We start from the raw sequence: 22,495 nt of genomic DNA, 5'->3' as shown, positions 1-22,495 counted from the left end.
CTTCCTTCCGTGTTGGATTTCTCTCTGCCGCCAGCTGTGGCACCTGCCTCTCCCCTTGCTGGGGTGGGTGGGACCCCCTAAGCAGGATGGGACCCCGTGCCTGTCATTCCTTCAGGAGCTTAAGACGTCAGGAGGGGTCGTGGAACGTAAATTTTAGGAAGAAATTCATCTTTGGTGGGTCCTCCATGCAAGCTCAGGAGTGGTCTCAGTCACGAGTTCCCACATCTTTGCTTTCATTCACGCGTCCAGGCAATATTTATTGAGGTCCTACTCTGTGCTAGGTACCGTGGCACACAACAACGAGCAAAAGCAGATGAGGTTCCTTCCCCGCCCAGCAGGGAGACAGACATCATTCTAGGAATCATACAGCTTTGTGTAAAGGCCTCTGTGTGGCAAGAGATACATGTGCCGTGAACAAGGCTATGGGAGGATGGTAGCAGGGCAGCCCGGGCAGTGTGGTCAGGGGAGGTCTCCCTGAAGAAGTGATGTGGAGTCAAGGCCTGCAGGATGGGGAACCGTTAGCCAGGCTAAGGGGAGAATGAAGAGACAGGTCAGCCTGTGCAAAGGGCTGGTGGCCTGAGCTCTAAGTGCGAGGAGGCGGCGGTACAGGCTGAGACGGGTGGGACCGGACCTGAGGTTGGCAGGCCCCTGTGGGATTTCTTCTTCATCCTCGATGTAGAGGGAAGTTTCGTGAGTGTTTGGAGCAGGGGAGCTGGGAAGGGGCTTAGGAGGTGACACAGACTGAGATGGGGAGACTGGAAGGAGACTAAAATCTGTGGGAAAAGATGAACCTTTTCTTCCTCCTCAAATTAAGCAAAGGCAACCTTCTCCATTTCCTTCTATTTTCAAGGCAGCTGGGAGATCACATACCTTTGCTCTCATGTTTCCAACGATCTTTTAAATCTTTCTTACCTCTGAGAAAAAGCAAATTAAAAATATGCCCAACAGACCCAGGGCCGAGGTTCACAAAAGAGTTTTGGTGAAATAGGATTAGTCCCTAAGTCCCAGCAAAGCTTGTGGGGTCATGCCAGGCGGAGGGGAGGTCTAGCCTGCCCGCAAGCCGAGTCCCATGACCAGGGAGCTGTGCCGAGGTGCCCTTGGGTGACGCCCCCTTGTCGCCGGACACTTGTCTTTCAGAAAGGGAGCTCCGGCCTTCATGAGTGAGTAACTCAACTGCCCTGGGGTTGGGGGCCAGGCTAGAGGGCTTTGCTCTGGGGGGCAGGGACATGCAGGGTGGGGGTCTCCTTGGGGACCCCAGAGGCTGCTCTGTTTGGAGGACAAATCAAGTCCTCACAGCCACGGGGCCCTGGAGGCTTCAGGGTCCGGGAGAGGTGATCTTCCCTCCAGAACACTGCCAGGGAGGTGACAGGTGCCCAGGATGAAAGGACGCAGGGTCCCGGCTCCAGAGTGAAACAGCTCAGGATTCAGACCCCCCTGGACCACTCCCTGTCTCCGGTACATCACTCAGCTCAACTGCCTTGGGCTTCCGTTTCCTCACCTGCAGCACAGGGGGTCATGCTCTTCCTGAGCTTTTGGAAGAGCAGTGATCAGTCACTGAGCCCCCTACAAGGGGGTCAGCACTGGTCTGGATCTGCAGCCAGAAGTCACACCCTTGCTTCCCCCTCCCTTACTTGTCTCCCCCGGGAGTGCTCCCTTTATAAATCACTCGTAGAGGAATCCTCCTCTTGGGGTCTGCAGTAAGTGTAACTGTTTCCTCGTTCTCCAGGTGAGGGGACTGGGGTTGAGGACATCTCAGCCACTTTCTCAGGTGTCGCACAGCCACGGTGGCTGAGCCGGGCCTCGGGCCAGCTGTGTCTGACTCCACAGCCCAGGTTTTTCCACTCTGCAGCCTGTGATAAGGGCTAACGCAGAGAGAGAGATCAGTTTCCAAAGGAGGCCAGAGGAAGGGGCCGCAAATTATCGTGTTTGGGCGTGAGGGCAGATGGTGTGTGCTGACACTGAGCAGCCCTTGAAAGCACAGGTGGGATTTTTCAGACAGAGATGGTGGGAATGGCATTGTAGGAGGAGGAACAGCATGTGCAAAGGCATGGAGGTGTAAAAATCACTGCTTGTTGGGGAAATTCATGTGCCCTCTTCTTCCAGCCTTATCGTTTCTCACCTCCTGACTGCCTCCCTGCTTCCATCCAAAGCCCCTCCAATCTGTTCTCCAAACAGAAGCAGCCAGAACTGTCTTTTTAAAATGTAAATTTGATCATGTCTCACTGAGCTTCCTCCAAAAATAAAACCTCCAGTGACTTCCTCTTCTACTTAAAAAAGAAAATCTAAGCATCTTTCCATGTCCAGCCAGCCCTGGGGATCCGGCCCAGCCAGCTTCTGTCCTCATCTCCTGCCCTGCCCCGCTTCACGCCCTCCAGCCACCTTGGCCGTTTCTGCTCTCCGAACACTGTAAGTTTGTTCCTGCTCCGGGGCCTTTGCACTTGCCGTGCTCTGTATTGGAGGAGGAGACTTTCTTCTTCCACTTCTTCCTGGGTCTGGCTTCATCTTGTCCTTGAGGTCTCAATATATGTCATTCCTTAGAGAGGTCACACCACAGCCCATTGCCCTGTTTGGATTCCTTCGTGATCCTTTTGCACCTCCAGTCTTCAGGCTAGTTTGGCGGTTTTCTTGTCTACTTTGCATCTCTTCACTGGAATGTGAGCTGTCTGAGGGCACAGACATTGTGTCTCTCACCTCTTTATCCCAAGTGCCTCTGGCAGGGTCTGGTGCATCGTGGATGCTCAGGTATAATTGCTGCATTCGGCTCGTCTTTGTGGAAGGAACAATGACCAAAGGGACCAGGCTAGGCGGTGAAAGGCTTTGAACATCAAAGGCATTTGGACATTATCCTCTGAATAATAAGGAGCTACCACCAGTTAAGGCCACTGCCTCCCCAGTTCCAGTACTGAAAGGATGGGAACAGAGAGGTGTTCTGGGATGCCCAGAGCCAGGCAGATCAGCTCCCAGTCCTGAAATGGGCTGGCTACTACTCCCTGTGCTCGGTGCCCGACCCCACCCTGTTTCAGGGTCGGGGGAACAAAAGAGAACTGATGGAGGGAAGTTGGCCCAGACCTGTGGAGAGGTGCGGCTGGCTCCCCTCCCACTAGAGCCCCCATCTCTTTGCTCCCAGGCACTGCCTCCCCATCTTTTTCCTCCTCAAACACCCTCTCCTCTACCACCCCTACTGCCTGTGAAATAAATCAGATGCCTTGTTCAAGTTTCTCCAGAAACTTTAACCCATCCTTGAGGACACTGCTGTGCAACTAAAAGCTTATTTTGTTTGGACTCATCGATTGATGGTTTGTTTTCCTCACCCTCAGATATATTTCCAAGAGGAAAAATGTTTTGTCCTTTCATGGCATTGGCTTGTAAAGAGTTGGAAAGGGTTATTAAGTGTACCAATTAATTGCAATTCAAGCATTGACAGAGAAGGAGTTGGCTTGTGAGCTGGACAGATTTTTAAATCAGGTTTTCTCAGTTTATCATGGGGAGCTTTTCTCCTGATACTCTTGAAAGCATGTACTGAGTCAGGCTGTTTCAGAGGAAGGAAGGAAGGAGGGAACTTCTCTTGGTAAGAAGAAATATAGAGAATCGTTTCTAAAATGGCTAAGCGGGAAGGAGGGGGTACTGAGAGGACCACGTGGGCAGGTGACTCCAGAGAAATGAGGGAACATGGAACCATCCTCAGACTGTCCTGTGCATGAGAACCACCTGGGGCCCAGCACACTGCAGTGTGGGGTGCACCCCGAGGGCTTGCATTTCTAGTGCCTCCCAGGTAGTGCGGATGCTGCCGGTCCACGGACCACACTTTGAGTAGCAGGCTTTTACGGGACTAGAGTGCAGCAGCTGTGACCAAGTTGGATTCTTCTGGAGTACCTGGGCAGTTTGGAAAGTAGAGTTCATTTGTCCTAACCTTGGGGATTCTGATTGAGTGGGTCTGGGACGGGGCCTGAGAACCTGCATTTCTAACACACTCCCAGGGGAGACTGATGCTTGTGGCCCATGGACCACCATGATTGCACTCTTCTCTGGGGCCTGGACGTGTGTCGGGAATTCCGCCTTCATTAGCTTATTTACTGCTTACACAAACCCATTATTATTACTTATATTTTAAAGGCAATTAAACTAGAGCACATAGAGGTTAAGAGACTTCAGACTGAAGGTGGACCCAGAATTTAAACCCAGGCAACCTGCATCCGAGACACACCACATGGCTCTGGGCACCTGTTCCACCACCCTCCTGCTGGGAGCTTCCACCCCGGAGGACACAAGATGAGTGTGTGTTTTAGAGCATAGACTCCGTGGATTCTCTTCTCTTAGCTTTGGCCTGGGCTGGAATTCCTTCTTCCACGTTCTCTTCCTGGTAGTTTCCCACCCCCACCCTTGGGGAAGTCCGCATTCCCGACACATTCCCAGGCCCCAGAGAAGCGTACAGTCGCGGTGGGGTTGACGCTGTTGAGAGGACTCGCGGGAGGAATGACTCTTTGCACTGCCTAAAATAATCACAAAGGCCTCGCAGAGGGGAGACGCTGAAAGTGAAGTGCAGGATGAGCAGAGAGGGGAGAGGAGGGCCTTCCAGGAAGAGGGAGCAGTCGAGCCTTTGCTTCTGCAAAGGCCTAGAAGCAGGAGAGGAAATGACACAGCCAAGGCTGCTCTGTGAGGCTGGAGAGTGGAGTGAGGAGCAGGCCTTGGAGACAAGTGAGCTGAGTGGCCCTCTCTGAGCTGTAGCCTCATCTGAAATGTGAGGATGATAGTAGCGCGTGCCCTAGCCTGGATACAGTGAGGATTATGCGAAACAGTAGCAGGAGGTCAGCATGCAAAGCTCAGTGATGGTTAGTTATCATTCTTGTTACTGATGCTGGGAAATATCCACTAATTTATAGCCAGGGATTCAGCCTTTAGCAGAATATTCTGGAAACTGCATTAGGAGCTGCCTTTTGGGTGAATTGAACAAACCACGCTGGGAGCCTGCAGACAGCGTTACCCTGTAGCCCCACCTTGTTTCTTCACCCAGCTCCAGCACCTTCCTTCCCCCATCCTGCACTGTCTCTGTCAGACTTGGCTAAGGATGCCTTTGGGCTCTTCAGAAAGCAGGTTTGCCCACAGCCGGTGAATATGGGCACTCTGAAGTCTTGAAAAGAATGTTTCCAGGAAGGGTTGATGGAATAAGGGTCACTGCTCCCGGCCTTCCACCCTCACTGCTCTAGGGCACACCAAGTGAAGGGAAATTGGCAGTGGCCTGTCACAGCCCCCACATGGGGCACGTGCCAGCCTGCTGCTCTGAGCGCCTGCCTTAGAAATACCCAGCAGGGGCCACTCCTTTTTTTAACTTTGATTTTTTTTTTTGTATTGCAGTAAAATGTACATAACATAAAATTTACCATTCTAGGTATACAGTTCAGTAGTGTTAAGTATTTTCATATTATTGTGCAACCATCACCACCATCTATCTCCAGAATTTTTTCATCTTCCCAAACTGGAACTCTGTCCTCATTGAACTGCTCCCCCAGCCCCTGGCACCCACCATTCCTCTTTATGTCTGTACCAGTCTGACAGCTCCAGGGATCTCATATAAGTGGATTGTACCATATTTGTCCTTTGTGACTGGCTTTTTCCATGTCTTCAAGGTTCATCTGTGTTGTCACATGTGTCAGAATTTCCTTCCTTTTTAAGGCTGAGTAATACTTCAGTATATGGATAGACCACACTTTGTTTATCCATTCGTCCATCGATAGACACTTGGGTTGTTTCTACCTTCGGCTGTTGTGACTAGTGCGCTATGAACATGGGTGTACACGTGTCTGTTTGAGTCCCTGCTTCCAGGCCTTTTGTGTGGATACCCACGCGTGGGGTTGCTGGAACATATGCTGTTGTACATTTAACTCTTGGAGGAATCTTCATACCATGTTCCATGGTGGCTGCACCAAGGGCCCTGCCTTTTGCCTCCTTCCTCCAAGTACTTACGCAGCCAAGACCTTTCTGGATTCAGGTCACCCTGGAACATCAGTATGTGGTGTTATAACAACACTTAAGTGCTGAGTTAAAGCTAAAATGTGGGTTTCTGTAGTGAATATCACCAGAAATGACACATGTCTGTGAGTTTCAACAGTATTCCCTTACAGCTCACCTCATGTCTGACTCTTAGAGGGGATGGACCATCATTTATTTCCTTAATGTAATTATGGATGTGTGATAGATTTCTCTGGAAATGATGGAAACCTTTCTGCTTGAGGGTGGCCCAGAGCCTCTGCCCCTTCAAAGGTCATCAGCCTTCAAAGGCCATTCACACCAGCCAGGACACGTCTGGGGCTGGAGTGGACGCAAGGAGGTCCATTTATTTATTAATGATGAAAAATAGCTCCGTCATCTGGATCACAATATTCTCTCCTTGAAGCCCCAGGCTCCACAGAAAACCACATCAGTGTAGAAGGCTGTTGAATGATTTACCACAGAACCGCTCTTCCCCCGAACAGAAACCTGGAACTTACATGATCCATTCCTTCTCTCCTGGTTTAGAAGGCTATGTGGGCATCAGAAGATAGTCCCAAATTGAAGCAGGGGAGTGAGGTGGAAGGAGTGTAGGATGGCATTAAGCTAAAGGACTCTATCTCTCAATGGGAAGGGCTGGCCAGAAGGTTACAATCCTTGATGCTAGCTAACTCTACTGCCACCTTCATCCACCCAGCCAGCCACCCATCGATCTGTATATCAGTCCATCCAGTCATCCATCCAGTTCATCCCTGAGCTGAGGTCTGAGCATGAATAGGAGTTAACTAGTCTAATATGGCAAGTGCTCCAAGCTGAGGGAATAATAACACGTGCAGTGGGCCTGTGGTGGGAGGGAGGTTGTCAGCCACTAGGGTTGGATCAGGGAGATGAGCAAGAGGATGACACAGGATAAGGCTGCAGGGATGAGCAGGGGCCAGACCACGCAGGTGTGTGGGAGACCACAGGGAGTTTTAACTATACCAGTGGTATCCAACCAAACTTTCTGTGATGGAAATGTTCTACACCCGTGGGTTCAATATAATAGCCACTAGCCACATGTCACTCCCGAGCACTTGAAATGTGGCTAGTGTGACTAAGGACCAGAACTTTTGTTTTTATTTCATTTTAATTAGTTCAAGTGGTCATATGTGACTTATGACTCCTGCTTTGGAGCACACAAGTCTATACCCTAAAAACAGTGGGAGGCACATGGAGGGTCTTAGCAAGGGGTGAATCAACATGATCGCAGGCGTCAGGGGCTGCTTAGTGGAGAATGGATTGGGAAGAGGAGGGGAGGACGCGGGGACACCCAGTCAGGAGGCTTCTGCAGTGGTTCAGGGACGAGGACTGGTCTCCCAGGCTGGGGGTGGGTTGAGGTGAAGGCGAAGAGAAGTGAAGAGATTTGGGGAAGACCAAGGATGGAAAATCAGCGGGACGTGGTGCTGAAGGAGATGTGGGTGATTTGGAAACTGAGGCATCAGGATAACCCGCTGGTCTCTAGTGGGATGGAGAACGGTGCTTTCTCTAGGACAGGAACCCCAGGAGGAAGACCAGATTTAGGGAGTTTGAGGGTCCTGAATTCCGCATGGGTCACAGAGCACAGGTGGGTTTTGAGTTGTTCAAGAGGAGGTGTCGCTGGGAGCTGGTGCTCTGAGGAGAAGTGTGGGTCGGAGATGGAGGGTGGGGAGTCATTCGTGAGTGGGCAGAAATTGAGGCATGGGTGTGTGTGGGAGAGGGGAAGGCACAGACCCCGGCCCAAGGGCCCCAGCTGCAATGCTGGGTGCAGGAAGTTGTGTCTGCAGAGTGACAGAGAGGTCATGGCCAGAGTTTCCAAAAGAGAGCTCTCCATCTGCTGCCCATCCCCCCAGCAGGGTCCCCCCTCCCATCCCATGTGGACAGACCTGGGGACCCTTTTCCTCTCCTTCCTCCCCACTTCCCCACAGCAGCTGTGGTCACTTGGTGGAGGGAGCGGAACCACTCATCCTCTTCCCCATGGAACTCTGTTCCTTGGCCTCTGTGACAGCAAGTGTGGAACCTAGATGATTGGGGGAGAGAGAGGAGAACAGAATACAGCTAAACAAAGCAGAGATGTTAGGACCGTTCAGATTTCTCAGTTGGATGTGAGGGCACTTTCCCATCCAGCCCAGCCTGACTCCCACCGCTCACCTTCCTCCCTCCCAGACTGACCTACCCAAGGACCTGAGTGCACCCCTCCCCTCCAGGGTCACTGTTATGAGCCCATTTCCCCCACCAGTATCACCTTCTCCTTGTCTTCCCCTGTGGAAACCCTCCCCATGGGCTGGACACAACTCAAATCCCTCTTTCCTCACAGTCCGTCTCCTTCCCAAATCCTTGCATGGTGGAAGGGGCTGCCCACACTCACCCTTCCCCACATCGGCCCCACCACGAGCCATGCGCCGAAGCCCCACCGCTCTGCTGAATCACAGCCTCATATAACGTCCCTTTGTAGTCCGTCATTCACCTGGCAATTAATCACATCCTGCTGTGTCCCATCTCTGATGCTGTTGATTTGCAGGGCGCTCCGTGTCTTGTATTGTTATGTAACTCCCCACGTGCTGGCTCTTCAACCTGAATTAAGTTCCGGTGGGTGCGGGGGGTGGGGTGGTCAGGGGTGCCTTATCTGTCTCCGCATCCTCCAAAGCTCTTAGCCGAGTGGCTCACACGGGAGATGCTCAGTAAGTGCGTGATGATGGATGGGCTTGTTGTTGATTTTCCTCCAGCCCAATCCTTTATGCTGCTGTCAGAAAAATCCTTCTCAAGGATTGTTCTCATTACGTAACACATCTGGCTCCCTCGGTCGCATCTGCCAGCATTATGGAGTGTTTGCTGGGTGGGTGGTACTGGGTGGGGAATTTGGGGGTGAAGAAGAGGCAAGTGAAGAAACACTGTAGGGCCCCCCATGGGCATGACATGCGCAGGAAGTGATTAGATGCAGAGGCATATATGGAATTAAGGGGTGAAAGGAGGAACCATGAGGACCAGGGAAAGTCAGGGTGTCCTACTGAGCTCTGATAATCGAGGCTGACTTGGGGAGGTGCGGGGGCTGGAGCTGGTCTCTTGGATGGGGACGTTTGAGACAGGAAGAGAAGAAGAGATTCCTGCCAAGGGGAGTTTGAGGAGCAGAGTGACAGCTGCTAGGACCATCACAGCAGCATCTGTGTCCACTCAGGCGTCCCCAGGACACGTGAGAAGGTCAGAAGCCCATGTGATCTGCAAAACCTAGGGGTCTGTAGATTTCAGGAGGGTCACCAATGTCCCCAAATAGGCAGTTCACCCAGCTCATAAATACAAACTTGCACAATGACACCAGCCAGAACCCTCTTGCCACCCGTTTGCTGTCCTATCTCCTGGCAGTTTGCCCCCACTCCAGTCACTGCGGCCACCCTCAGCCCCTGATAACACTGTGGCATCTGAATCCAGAGAGGCAGAAGGGTGGGCTTTGGGTTCTTGTCTCTGGGGAGGGTGGTGCTGGGGCCCCCAGTCTCCTATGATTGACAGCATCTGCCAAGCAACCTAGACTAGGCTCTGTGCTTCAATGTCTTTGCAACAGGGCCCCTGCCAGGGGTCAGATGCATCCTCCCGGGTTCAGTGGGGCCCCATCAAGGTCCTGTGAGCACCACGATGCTGCAAACACAGGAGAGCGAGCCTCCTGGCCCCCGCTTTGACTCCATTCTAGTCACATAAGGAGGCTATGAAATTTTCTAGGATGAAAGGAGACCTAGACTGTCGCCCCCACAGGAAGCAGCTGCAGATGAAAGAGAGATGGGGACTGTCATGCACGTTTCTGGGCACCATCCTGGGCGATGTCAGAGGAGATAAATGCAAACCCAGTCTGCAGGCCTTTCTCATGCCTGTCTCCACGGTGGCCTCTTTCTTTCCTTTTCTGGGGGTGTAATTTCAGACTGCAAGGCTAGTATAAAGCACTCACACGCTTTTGCTCACAAGCACCTGTTATTCACCTCCTCCTCATTTGCTGTGTGTGTGCCTGCGCACACACGTGTACATCTTCTGAGCGAGTTGCACACCTCCTTAGCTGTCACCTCGGATCATTTCAGTGTGTGTACTTCTTAAGAACAAAAAGCCAGTACAGTTTGCAGCATCTGGAAACTTTGCACTAATCCAATGCCACTGCTTAATCCGCTGTCCATAGTCACATATCAGCTGCCTGGGTGATGCCCTTTAAAGCTGTTTGCCCTGACTTCCTTGGAGCACATCCCTCTCCTTTTCTTATTTTTAACTTTTCATTTGGAAATACTTTCAAGAGCACAGAATAGTTGAAGGACACTACAGAGAACACCTGGATGTCGTACTAGGGTCACCTGCTGCTGCTTTCCCTATGGTACACGGGTTATCTCCACCTGCCCATCTACGCACATAGCATTTCCCCCTAAACTCCTTGAGAGTAACTTGTGAGCAACATATCCCTTTACCCCTAAACACTTCAGTGTGTGTTCTCTTCCCTGACCACAGTACAGCTGTGCTCTGTAAGATTCACACTGATGTCATATTTTTTATTGAGATGACATTCACATAACATAAAAGTAACCATTTTAAAGTGAGCGATTTACTGTTTTCCACAGTAAACTGCATTCCCACCAGCAGTGTAGGAGGGTTCCCTTTTCTCTACAGCCTCTCCAGCATTTGTCATTTGTGGATTTTTGAATGATGGCCATTCTGACTGGTGTGAGGTGATACCTCATCATAGTTTTGATTTGTATTTCTCTGATAATTGGAGATAATTGAGCATTTTTTCATGTGCCTATTGATCATTTGTATGTCTTCATTGGAGAATTGCTTAAAGATGTGGTATATTTATACAATGGAATACTACTCAGCCATAAAAACCGACAACATAATGCCATTTGCAGCAACATGGATGCTCCTGGAGAATGTCATTCTAAGTGAAGTAAGCCAGAAAGAGAAAGAAAAATACCATATGAGATCGCTCATATGTGGAATCTAAAAAACAAACAAACAAACAAAGCATAAATACAAAACAGAAATAGACTCATAGACATAGAATACAAACTTGTGGTTGCCAAGGGGGCAGAGGGTGGGAAGGGATAGATGGGATTTCAAAATTGTTGAAAAGATAAACAAGTTTATACTGTGTAGCACAGGGAAATATACACAAGATCTTATGGTAGCTCACAGAGAAAAAAATGTGACAATGAATATATGTATGTTTATGTATAACTGAAAAATTGTGCTGAACACTGGAATTTGACACAACATTGTAAAATGATTATAAATCAATAAAAAATGTTAAAAAAATAAATTAAGAGAGGGAATGGAAAAAAAATAAAAAATAAAATGAGCGATTTAGTGGCATTTAGTACATCACAACATTGTACAACCACCACCTCTATCTAGTTCCAAAACATTTTTATTATTTTGATTGTTTATATCAAAACAGAATGACCCATTAAGCAGTTTCTCCTTGTTCCTCAACTCCCTCCAGCCCCTGGTAACCTTCAGTCTGTGTTCTGTCTCTGCAGATTCCTCTATTCTGTGCACGTCAGTGGGATCATACAATATGTAGCCTTTCGTGTCTGGCTTCTTTCACTTAGTATAATGACTTCCAGGTTCATCCATGTTGTAGCATTGATCAGAACTCCATTCCTTTTAATGGCTGAATAATATGCCACCGTGTTGATAGACTGCATTTTGTTTATCTCTCCATCTGTTGACGGACATTTGGGCCCTTTCCACCTTTTCACTGCTGTGAACAGAGCTGCTATAAATATATGTATAAGTATATTTGTTTGACTACCTGTTTTCACTTCTTTGAGGCATATGCCTAGTGGTGGAATTGTTTGTTTTGATTACCTGGGGAAAGTATTATTTAATTTCTCCACTGTATCCTCACTATTTTATCCCGAGTCTGTGGGGAGACACTTGAAGGCCACACCTCCTGCTTTTCCAGTTTCCCCTGGACTTAGCATCCGCTGATAATTTTTGCCTGATCCATTCTTTACTGTGATGGTTGCCGAATGCTGAGTTTGCAACCCCAGCCCCCTCTCTGCATTTACCAGGTGGCCCAGGCATCCTACTCTAAGCAAGAGTGCTCCTGTCTCTCCACTGATTCATTGATTTACCAATTTTTCTATATAAATTCATGAATTTGTTTTTCACCCCAATGTCTTATAACTCATTACCGTGTTTAATTATTGTAGTGCTGAAATCATCCCAGAATTGGCTGATGGGAGCCCTGCAAGCTGGTGTTTGTATCCTCATGACATGCCTTCACCTATGTTTTGTTCTTGGTTTTTGGTGTGTGTGTGTGTGTGTGTGTGTGTGTGTGTGTGTGTGTGTGTAGGTTCCTCCTTAACTATTCTGGCATGACCAGGTGTTCGTCCTGGCTTATCCTGAAGCTGTCCTACCCCAGCCCTGCAGCCAGCCGTCTCTCCCAGGCCCTATGGTTCCTGCTAGAGGAAGATGGCATTGGAGAGCAAGGTCTGGGCACCAGGTGAGCACACACCTTGGCCAGGCCTCATCAATGCAGGGGCGGGGGAGGACCAGGCTCGGGTGTTGGGGGCCAGAGCTGCCTCCCTGTCTTGCCCCGGTGCTGCGGGATCCTCTGCGGTCACAAGTGTGAAATACACAGCCCGCCACGGCAAGGACGCAAAACAGAATGACCTCAGGTGCTCTTTCACGCTGCATCTCTTTTTAGCTAAATTTCTGTGCACAGCAGCGATTATTTCCATAGGAGCGGGCCTACTGGATCATAAAAAAGCATGTGTTCTTTAAACATAGAAACTAATTCTTTTGATGATTATTTCCATAGGAGCGGGCCTACTGGATCATAAAAAAGCATGTGTTCTTTAAACATAGAAACTAATTCTTTTGATGATTATTTCCATAGGAGCAGGCCTACTGGATCATAAAAAAGCATGTGTTCTTTAAACATAGAAACTAATTCTTTTGATGATATGTGAGCACAGGGCTCTGCTGTGTTTTGCACAGGCTGGACACTGTGTGTGCACACCGTGTGTGTGTTCTCAAAGGTGAAAATGTAGTTACCTGCTTACTGTTCTGTTTAGTCCAGGAGACTGTAGGCTCCTTGAGAGCAGTGTCTATGTCTGTTTTATGCAAAACAGTGCCTGGCACGTGACTGAAACTCCATAACTGTTGAGTGAATACTTCTAGCCAAGTAGAGCTCCCATGTATGGAACACGTACAACATGCCACATGCCATTCAAAGTGCTTGACATGAATTAACTCTTTTAATCTTTTCAGTGACTCTACTATATCTTCCCCATTCTACTGATGAGGAAACTGAGGCTCAGAGAGGCTGAGTGCTTTGGCCAAGTTCACACATCCAGGAAATGGCAAAGCTAGATCTAGATCCACCCCCAGGCAATCTGGCTCAAACTCCATGCTCTTAATACAATAGTACACTGTGGGATGGATGGATGGATGGCTGGCTGGAGGGACGGAGGGACGGAGGGAGGGAGGGAGGAATGGAGGGATGGATGGGTAAATGAATGTGTGGCTGGGTGGATGGGTGGGTGGATGGATGGATGGATGAATAGATGAATCAATCAGACATAGTGGCTCATCCATTTCTCTCCTGCTGTCTGTGACCCAGCTTCTCACCCAGAGTGTCTCCACGCCTCCCCTTCCTGCTCCCTTGGAACTTGCTCCCTTTCGCAGTGTCTCCTGGAGCTGTGGCTGCATTTGCAGTTACAGCTGAGCAATGATAGACACAGAGAGGATTTTTGGTGTAGACCAAAGGTCACCAAGTGGCAACTTAAGGGCCAGATCTGTTTGGTCCACAGAGCATTAAAACAAAACAAAGTTTGGTATTTAAAAATAGGGGAGTTACCATGAATTTTGATTTCTACTTTCTTTTAAGAAAAATAGGAAGATTGGGGAACCTGGCCCTTCATACGTGCTGGGACACTCTGAGCTGGGCTAGAATTAGCTAACTGTGACATGGGACTTGAGGCTCACTGTTTGCTGCTGCCTTCACACATCCCTCCTCACTCATCACCTGCGTGGCCCTGTGGGGTTTACAGACCCTGGCTAAGACACTGCCCCTGGTCGGCCAGTCCCAGGTGAGATTCGCTTTCTTGGCTGCAGCGTTGCCCTTTGACTCTGTCGAGTGAATAGTTGTCTACAGAAGGGATGTTGCCCCATCTTCCACCTGCACCCTGCTGTAATGGTCCTGCTCCGTTTCTGTGTGTTTCCTTCCATTCAGTTGAGATCCCAAGGTTGTTAGTTGCCCTGAGTTCAGTTGACAGTCTGAGGTTGCCACTCACCCCAAGGGTTCCCTAATCTTCCCTGCCTTGAGTCATACCCCGCCTCTGTTGGTCATTCTCATCCAGATCAGTGATCACCGTGCTGCAGGTGCAGGGCCAGGTCATAAGCCATCAGAGACACCCCTCTGGTTAATACTTCCAAATTCGTTTGGCCGTCCAGAGACTACGAATCCCTCTGTTGTACTGTGACCTGGTCCTCCTTTCTCCAGCATTTCCTCGAAAGCATTAGGAGACAGCAAGCCCCTGCACTGCTCTTGTTTCTTTGCACAGAGAGCCCAGGGAGAGAAGGCAGGAGGCAGGAGTGTTCTAGGTGGGAACTGGGGACCCAGTTCAATGGCCCACCCGTGGTGAGTGCTCAGTTATCTGCTAACTGTTTACTGTTATCATCGTGCTAATTTCTAGCTGTCACCTTTTTTATCTGGGTGCCTTAGAAGGTGTCCTGGACTCGTAAGCAGAAAAGTCTCAGTGTGCATCCTGACTCTTAATTACTGAGATATATATGGCCTTGGGAAAATCCATTCCTCTCTCTGAGCATCAGTTTCCTCATCCGTGAAATGGGGTTAATAACAGTAAACCCTGAGGAGACTGTTGACTAGTGGGTGTTTTTTTTCCAAGGAGATGCTCAGTGGTGCAAGAGCTTCCACAGGCTCTTCGCTGCCCGGTGAGCAAGATGGAGACCCCTCTTCACCCCCAAAGTTGTACATCTGGACAGGGCAAAGCTGCTTCTCTGCCCCCGTTTGTTCCCATGTAAGCATCAGTGACAAATACCGCAGTCAGGAAGTTTCTATCCTTTCCATCTGCAGGTTGAGAGGAGGACGTGAAGTGGGGGTTTCTGCCAGCCCCCCAGTCAGCATAGCTTTTTCCATTCCTCTGTCTATGGCTGTACTCTTTTAATTTTTTTGACCTGGCTTCATTTGCTTAATTACTTTAACATTCCTCCATGTTGTAGCATATGTTAATGCTTCAATTCCTTTTATTTCAGTGGAGCAGGAATATACCACAGTTCAGTATCCGTATACCTATAAATAGGCATTTGGGTCATTTCCACTTTTGGAATGTCATAAATAATCCTGTTATGACCATTCCTGTAAGAGTCATGTATGGACATACATATTTTCATTTCTCCTCAATAAATACTTAAGAATAGAATGGCTAGATCATCTTATATGTGTATAATAAACTTGTTAAGAAACTGCTGGACTGTTTTCCAAAGTGGAAAACATTTCATGCTCCCCCCAGCAGTTTACGAGAGTTCCAGTTACGTCACATTCTCAGCATCACTCGGTGCCGTCCGTCTTTGACTTCAGCTATTCCAATACTTGGGTCGTGGTACTCATTGTGGTTTTAATTTGCATTTCTTTCATGACTAAGGACATTGCACATCTTTCCACATATTTGTTTGTCAAATGTATATCTTCTCTGGTAAATACCTGTGCAGATCTTTCTCCCATTTTGTATTGGGTTGTTTGTTTTCTTACTGTTTGGTTTTGAGAGTTCTTTATATCTTCTGGATACATGTCTTTGATCAGACACATGGTTTGCAGATACTTTCTCTGAGTCTATGACTTGAATTTTCTTTTTCTTAGCAGCATCTCTCAAAGAGCAGAAGCTGTAAGTTCTCATGAGATCCGGTCATCAATTTACTCTTTTAAGGATGGTGCTTCTGGTGGTGCATCTAAGAAATATTTGCCTAGATCTTTGCCAAAGATTGCGAAAGTTTTCTCTATTTTGTGTCCCTTGTTCTTTCAATTATTAAGAGAGGAGTATTGAAATCTCCGACTGTGTTTGTGAATTTGTCTGTTTTTCCTTGCATTTGCATCAGGTTTTGCTTCATATATATTAAGCTCTCCTACTAAGAGCTAAACGTTTAGGATTGCTATGTCATCTTGATGAATTGACTCCTTTGTCATTGTGAAATGACCTTCTTTATCTTTACTGATGTTGTTGGCTCTGAAATCCACTTTGTCTGATATTAATACAGCCACTCCAGCTTTTAACTAGTGTTAGCATAGTATATCTTTTTTCCATCTGTTTGCCTTTAACTTATTTCTGTCTTTATGTTGAAGTGCATTTCTTGTAGGCAGCATAGAGTTGTGTCTTGATTTTTGATCCAATTAGACATTCTTTGCCTTTTAACTGGGGGAGCTTAGACCACTTACATTTATTAAGATCATAGATATGGTTAACTTTGAACCTCTCATCTTGTTTTTTCATCCTCTCTGTTCTTTGGGTCCCTTTTTCTTCTTGATCTGCTGTATTTTGGATTGATTGAATATCCTTATAATTCTTTCTCAATTTCCTTTGTTATTTTATTAGCTCTAGTTCTTTGTTTTGTTATTTTAGTGGTGTCTTTAGTATTTGCAGACTAGATCTTCCGCTCATCACAGTCTGTCTTCAAGTGTATCACTTCACATATAGTATGCCTTAGAATAGCATGCTTTCATTTCCCTCCCCCCCGACCTTTGTACTATTGTCGTTGTATATTTTACTTTTGTGTATACAGCTGACCCTTAACACAGGTTTGAACTTTGTAGGTCCACTTATAAGTGGATTTTTTCAATGAATATGCACTGCAGTACTACATGATCCAGAGCTGGCTGGTTGAATCCATGGATGCAGAACTGTGGATGTGCAGGGCCAACTATAGAATTACACATGGACTTTTTATGTCGCAGGGATCAGTACCCCTAACCCTCACATTGTTCAAGGGGCAAGTGTATTATCCACACCACACAACTTTAGTATTTTTGTTTAATGTCAATATCTTTTTCAAGATTTTGAATAAATTTTAAAATTTTATATATTTGCCTATGTAGTTACCATTTCCAACGGTCTTCATTCTTTGTAGGGGTCTATAGTCCCATCTGTTGCCACTTTCCTTCTGTCTGAAAGACATCCTTTAACATTTCTGGGCGTATGACTCTGCTGGTGATGAATTCTTTCAGACTTTGTGTGTCTGAAAATGTCTTTACTTTGCCTTTGTTTTTGAAAGACATTTTTGCTGACAGACTTACAGTTCTTTTCTTTCCATATTTTAAAGCTATTACCCCACTGTCTTCTCACGTGCATTGTTTCCAGTGAGAAGTCTGTCATTGTTATCTTTGCTTCTCCATATATTATGCACCTATTTTTTTTTATGGCTACTTTTAAGATTTTCTCTTTATACTTGTTTTGAGAACTTTGATTTTGATGGATCTTGATATCATTTTCTTTATGTTTATTGTGCTTGGGATCCTTTGGGCTTCCAGAGTGTGTGTGTTTATATTTTTTGTCAAGTTGGGCTTCCAGAGTGTGTGTGTTTATATTTTTTGTCAAGTGTTGGAAATTTTTCAGCTATTATTTCTTCAATTATTTTTTTTTTGCATTCTCTCCACTTTCTCCTCTCCTTTGAGGACTCCAGTTGCATAAATATTAGGCCACTTAAAGTTCTCCCACAGCTCACTGATACTCTGTTCTGTTTTTTTCTCCTCTCTTCTCATTGTGTTTTGTTTCTGTTTCTATCACTGTCTTCAAGTTCATTCATCTTCCCTGCCACACTGTCTAATCTGCTGTTGATCTCATCCAGTGTCTTTTTCATTTCACACGTAGTTTTCGTCTCCTGCAGTTAGACCTGTGTCTTTTTTGTATCTTCCTTGTCTCTACCTACCTTTTGGAACATATGAGATTCAGTTATAGTAACCATTACTGCATCACTATCTGCTCATTCTAATATCTGAGTCAGTTCTGGGTCACTTTTGATTGCCTTATCTTCTCATTATGATTGTAACTTCCTGCTTCTTTGCATACCTGATAACTTTTGTTGGGTTCCAGACACTGCACCTTACCCTATTGGGTGCTAGATGTTTTTGTATCCGTATCAATATCCTTGAGCTTTGCCTGAAATGCAGTTAAGCTACTTGGAAGCAGTTTGATCCTTTTGCGTCTTGCTTTGAATAGTCGCTTGATGGAACCAGAGTAGTGCTCAGTTTAGAGCTAATTATTGCCCCTTTCTGAGTGCTTGACTCAATGTCCCATGAATCCTGAGGGTTGCTAGTCTGGCTGGTGGCCACAGGCACTACTCCCAGCCCTGCCTGAGTGCCAGGCCTTGTTCTCTGGAGTCATTTTGGGTGGTTCTTTCCTGGCCTTAGGTAGTTTCCTCACACACAGGCCAGATCAGGACTCAGCCGCATACTGGAGGGGGACCCTCTGTGATCTCTAGCTGTCTCTCTCTGCACTGCTCTTGTCTCTCCAGTGCTCTGTCCTGAACCCTAAGCTTCATCTTCTCAACTCAAGGAGTCCCTTGGGTTCGCCCTCCTGAGCCATGGCCTGGAAACCTCTCCAGGCAGTAAGCTGGGTCAATCACTGGGCTCACTTCTTATTTCCTATCTTTTGCTTTTCACTGACCACCATAGTCTGATGTCCACTTGCAACCAAATTATTGTTTTGTATGTTTCTCCCACTTTTCATTCTTCACAGGCATGAGGGTAACCTGATCTATGAGTCCCTTTTGGCTGGAGGTGAAAGTCCCCTGAGCACTTTAACTCAGGGAAGCAGTGGACCAGCTTCGCCTTTTAGGACAACCCCTGTTTCTACAGGTTCTTCCTAATCTCCTGGGGTCTTAGACATCTGGGCCCAGCTGCCTGAATGAGCTCATTTTCCTGGCCTCCTCCAGCCCAGAAGGGTGGTGTGGGCAGGAAGCTGGCCCTTCAGGACCAGCCCCAGGCATCTCCTGGGAAGTGGCCCAGCCTCCCCTGCTGTCACCTCCCCTTCCTGTCTCTGGGTCCCTGGCACTCAGAGGCAGAGAATGTTTGGGTGAATGAGGCAGCTCGGTACTGTGTTGGCAAGAACGGGGCAGCTGGTGGCAGAAGAGCACTCGTGAACCACGGGCAGCAGAATTCACCTTTACGTTGGAACAACACTTCTGCGTCAGGCTTGGCCACAGCCTGCTCCCATGGAGTCAGCATGCCCAGGATTCTACCCCCATTTTAGAGACGGTCACCCAGGTATTAAGTGGCGTGGTTTGTGTCTCTGGGCACTTGTGCAAGTTTAGGGGCCCAGGGCATCAAGCTGGGTGGCCCTGACGGGTCCTTCACCCCTGCCCATGACCCAGGAGGCCCAGCCGGAGAGTCTGAGAGTGACCCTCAGAGCTGCCGCCACAGCCTTGCTCGCCGGCAGGAAGCTCTTTGAGCTGAGGCTGGGGAGCGCTCAGTGAAACAGCCCCCAGGGCACCATTTGCGGAGGCTGGTCTTGCCTGGTCAGGGCAAAGCTGGCAGGGATCAATGAGGACGACCGAGAGGGTGCCATCCTTGTCAGCGAACAGCAGGGCTTTACAGAAGGATGCCTCTGGGGGCTGTGTTGTCACTGTGTGCAAATGCTACCTAGGATGAGCCAGTGGAATTTTCCACTAAGGCCAAATCATGGCAGACGGTGCTAGGCAGCAGCCTCCAACCTGTCTGTCCCTGCGTCCCGAGTGCTCTGAACACTGGAGAGGACAGCAGGGTGGAGGGCCGGGGAGGATGGAGGTGGGGTGGGCTTCAGAGTCTCAGGACTCGGGACAAGGGTACGATGGAGAAACATCACCCCTGTACACACCTGGGAACCAGAAAATTGTATTGCCCGGTGTCCTCAGGGTGTCATTGGTGGAGGGAAGGAGTATCTGTGTGGCTTTTAGAGCTGCTTCCTGATTACCTGCCCTGTAACACTCCTAACTCCTGAAACTCTAAATCAGAGCCTCCAGACGGGTGGTCTTCAGGCTAATTCTGTGCACACGTGTTTAATTCTGTGTACACTGCATCATCCCACGTGCTGTTTTAAGCTGGAATTCGATGCTCAAATCCCCAAATTAAGGAGATGTCGTGGAAAAACCTAGATTTCCACATTCTCTTGAAAATGTAGATGCTCAGGCACCCCTGAGCTGAGTGGAGGCCTCTCCAGGCCTCATAGTCCTCCCTGCTCCCTGCGGCGTCCTGCCCCCCGGGGTCAGTGAGCGCTCACCAAGCCCTGTGGGCATTCCGTGGTGGTCCTGCGAGTGTTGAAAGGCTCTGTCCCCTGTCGGGGAGGGCCTGTCTCCCTCTAGTTGCCACACTGAGGAAGTCATCCCCGCATCCTTTGTAACAGCCTCAAGCTGAGTGACACACTAGTGTCTCCCTGACACTCCCGACTCAGACCTCGGAGCCTCCCAACAAAAAGCCCTGACTCCACCCACGTGTGATGGGGCCTCCCCAGCAAACCTGCCTCCCTCCCCGAGAAAGTGCTCTGAAGCTCATTCCCAGGAAACGCGGAGCGGTTTGCATGTTGGCAGAGGGCAGAGTCTGACCCTGAAGCCATGACATGCTCCTGTGGATTCTGGGTGCCCGGAGACCCACAGGGAGGTACTTGGGGGGCAAGGGCCCTTCTGGGTGACCAGACAGCTGGACATGGGGTCAAGTGCAAAAGGTAGTCATGGGCTCCTCTCCCTTGGCGAGGACAGGCTTTCCCCCGGAGGCAGGGAGTGACCCAAGTCGCCTGTGCTAGGCTCTTTCAGCCCCCGAAGCCCACAGCTGGAGGCTCCCAAAGGGATGTGTGCTTTATATTTTTTATGTCACTGAGACTCCCAAACACACGTTTCGTCAGGGCCTCAGAGAGAACGTTCTGGGGCTCTTTTGGCATTAGGAAGACTGTTCAGGTGGTTGCAGTTGGGTACTGGCTTGGTGCGCCTGTAAGAGGCCATGGAAGGTGCACTTCTGGAGAGGAGGAGTGGCTTGGGCCACCCCTGGTGACATCTCCCAGGCTGAGTTGGTTGGGGCCCCAGAGGGGTCACCTTGGGATATGACGCTATAGCAGATACTGAAACCATGGAAACCAGGGTCTCACCATGCAGCCACCAATGCCAGCTAAGAGGGAGTTGGCTGTCAGTAAGTCACATGGCCTCAGTTGCCTTGTGCATCAAGAAGGAGCATTTTGCCTGTAGGTAACAGAATATATAACTAGAAGTACTAAAGTCGTAAGTCCCTGAAAGTGGAATGTCTCTAGGCTGAGTCAGTAAGGAGCCAAGTGCTATCCCGTTGTGTCAGCCTTGTGGCTACAGAATGGCTGCCACTTCTTCAAGCCTCACCTCCTCACAGGGAAGCATCCAAAGATAGGAAGAAAGGGGGCAGGGAAGAAGGGTTCTCCTTGTGTTTCTCTCTTTCACCTGAGTCAGAGGGCACCTTTAATTAGGAGGGAGTCTAAAAGAGTGGGTGCCAGGCATTCCTTCCTCTGCCAGGTCTTGGCAGCATGGGGGAGGAGGAGAAAGTCTATTGCATGGGCAACTGAGGTTGCCCTGCCCCATCTGTAGGATGGAGGCTGGACTGAGGCTCCTGACAGATGCTCAGGAATATACAGTTGTCTAAGCTTTGCTGCTCAGGGGTATCATTTCAGAAAGTGCTGGAATATTAAAGGTCAACGTAGTCCACATCCCTTGGCAGGTTTCCAGTTTTCCTTGCCCACCTGGTGGCCCCTGTGAAGGACCAGTGCTTCAATATTGTGCCCTGTCTTCATTAAAACTCTCATCTCCCTATCTTACCATCAGGGGAGAAGCCGTTTGATTTGAACAGATTCATGCTAAAGTGTTAGTGACTGATAGGCCTTAGTCTTGGTCCACGTACATTAACAAATGAGAGCTTGTTAACCTCAAAGAATGAATCCTCTGGGCAAGAAAAAGATGTTGTTTCTGGGAAGGGGTGGGAAAACTACCAAGGAGGAAATCATATCCTCTGTGATTCTATCACTGGGTGGAAAAAACTTTTAGAAAGTGAGGATAGGGTAGGAGAAATAGCATTTACGAAGCACATGATTGTGTTAAGTTGTTTACGTCTCACAATTACCCTATAAGATAATGATTAAGATTCCCACTTTATAGAGGTGGCTAGAGAAGATCAGAGAGGTTAAGTCATTCATCCAAGATCACACAGCCAGGAAGTGGCAGAGTAAGGATCCAACCCCAGACCCATACTGCTCGGGGCCACTGGTCCCACCCAGCCTCTGCTCTCCTTGTCTTTTATCATCTTCATTTCGAGGGAGCCCTGACTCACCCACAGTCTCCACAGTCTCCGAGGGCCCAGTCAGAAGTCACACAAAGATGTTGTTCCCTGCATTTGAATACCCAGGCCTCAAGGCAGTGCTGTGCCCTCCAGCCAGTCAGCGCCTGGGGCAGGAACAGCAGGGGAGGGAGTCGGGGGAGTGGAAGTGAGCAGCTGGTCCACTGGGCTGTCACAGCACAGGCACTT

At 48.6% G+C, this 22,495-nt stretch overlaps 1 protein-coding gene across 4 annotated transcripts in view; it reads left to right on the top strand.

Moving 5' to 3' along the window:
* The window catches only part of ATP2B2 (ATPase plasma membrane Ca2+ transporting 2), a 330,440-nt gene that overhangs the window by 35,859 nt on the left and 272,086 nt on the right, over positions 1 to 22,495 (top strand). Inside the window, exon 1 of one of the 4 annotated variants that reach the window (XM_032458950.1) lies at positions 12,348 to 12,475. The exons of the other annotated variants lie outside the window; for them this stretch is intronic. The gene's annotated coding sequence lies outside the window, so the exon portion shown is untranslated. Of the gene's footprint in view, positions 1 to 12,347; positions 12,476 to 22,495 lie in introns of those variants that run through there. 4 annotated transcript variants of the gene reach the window in all.

Source organism: Camelus ferus, chromosome 17, assembly GCF_009834535.1.
Source record: "Camelus ferus isolate YT-003-E chromosome 17, BCGSAC_Cfer_1.0, whole genome shotgun sequence".
Taxonomy (NCBI): Eukaryota; Metazoa; Chordata; class Mammalia; order Artiodactyla; family Camelidae; genus Camelus; species Camelus ferus.
The sequence above is the reverse complement of the archived record's forward strand: the minus strand, read 5'-3'. Positions and strand labels throughout refer to the sequence as shown.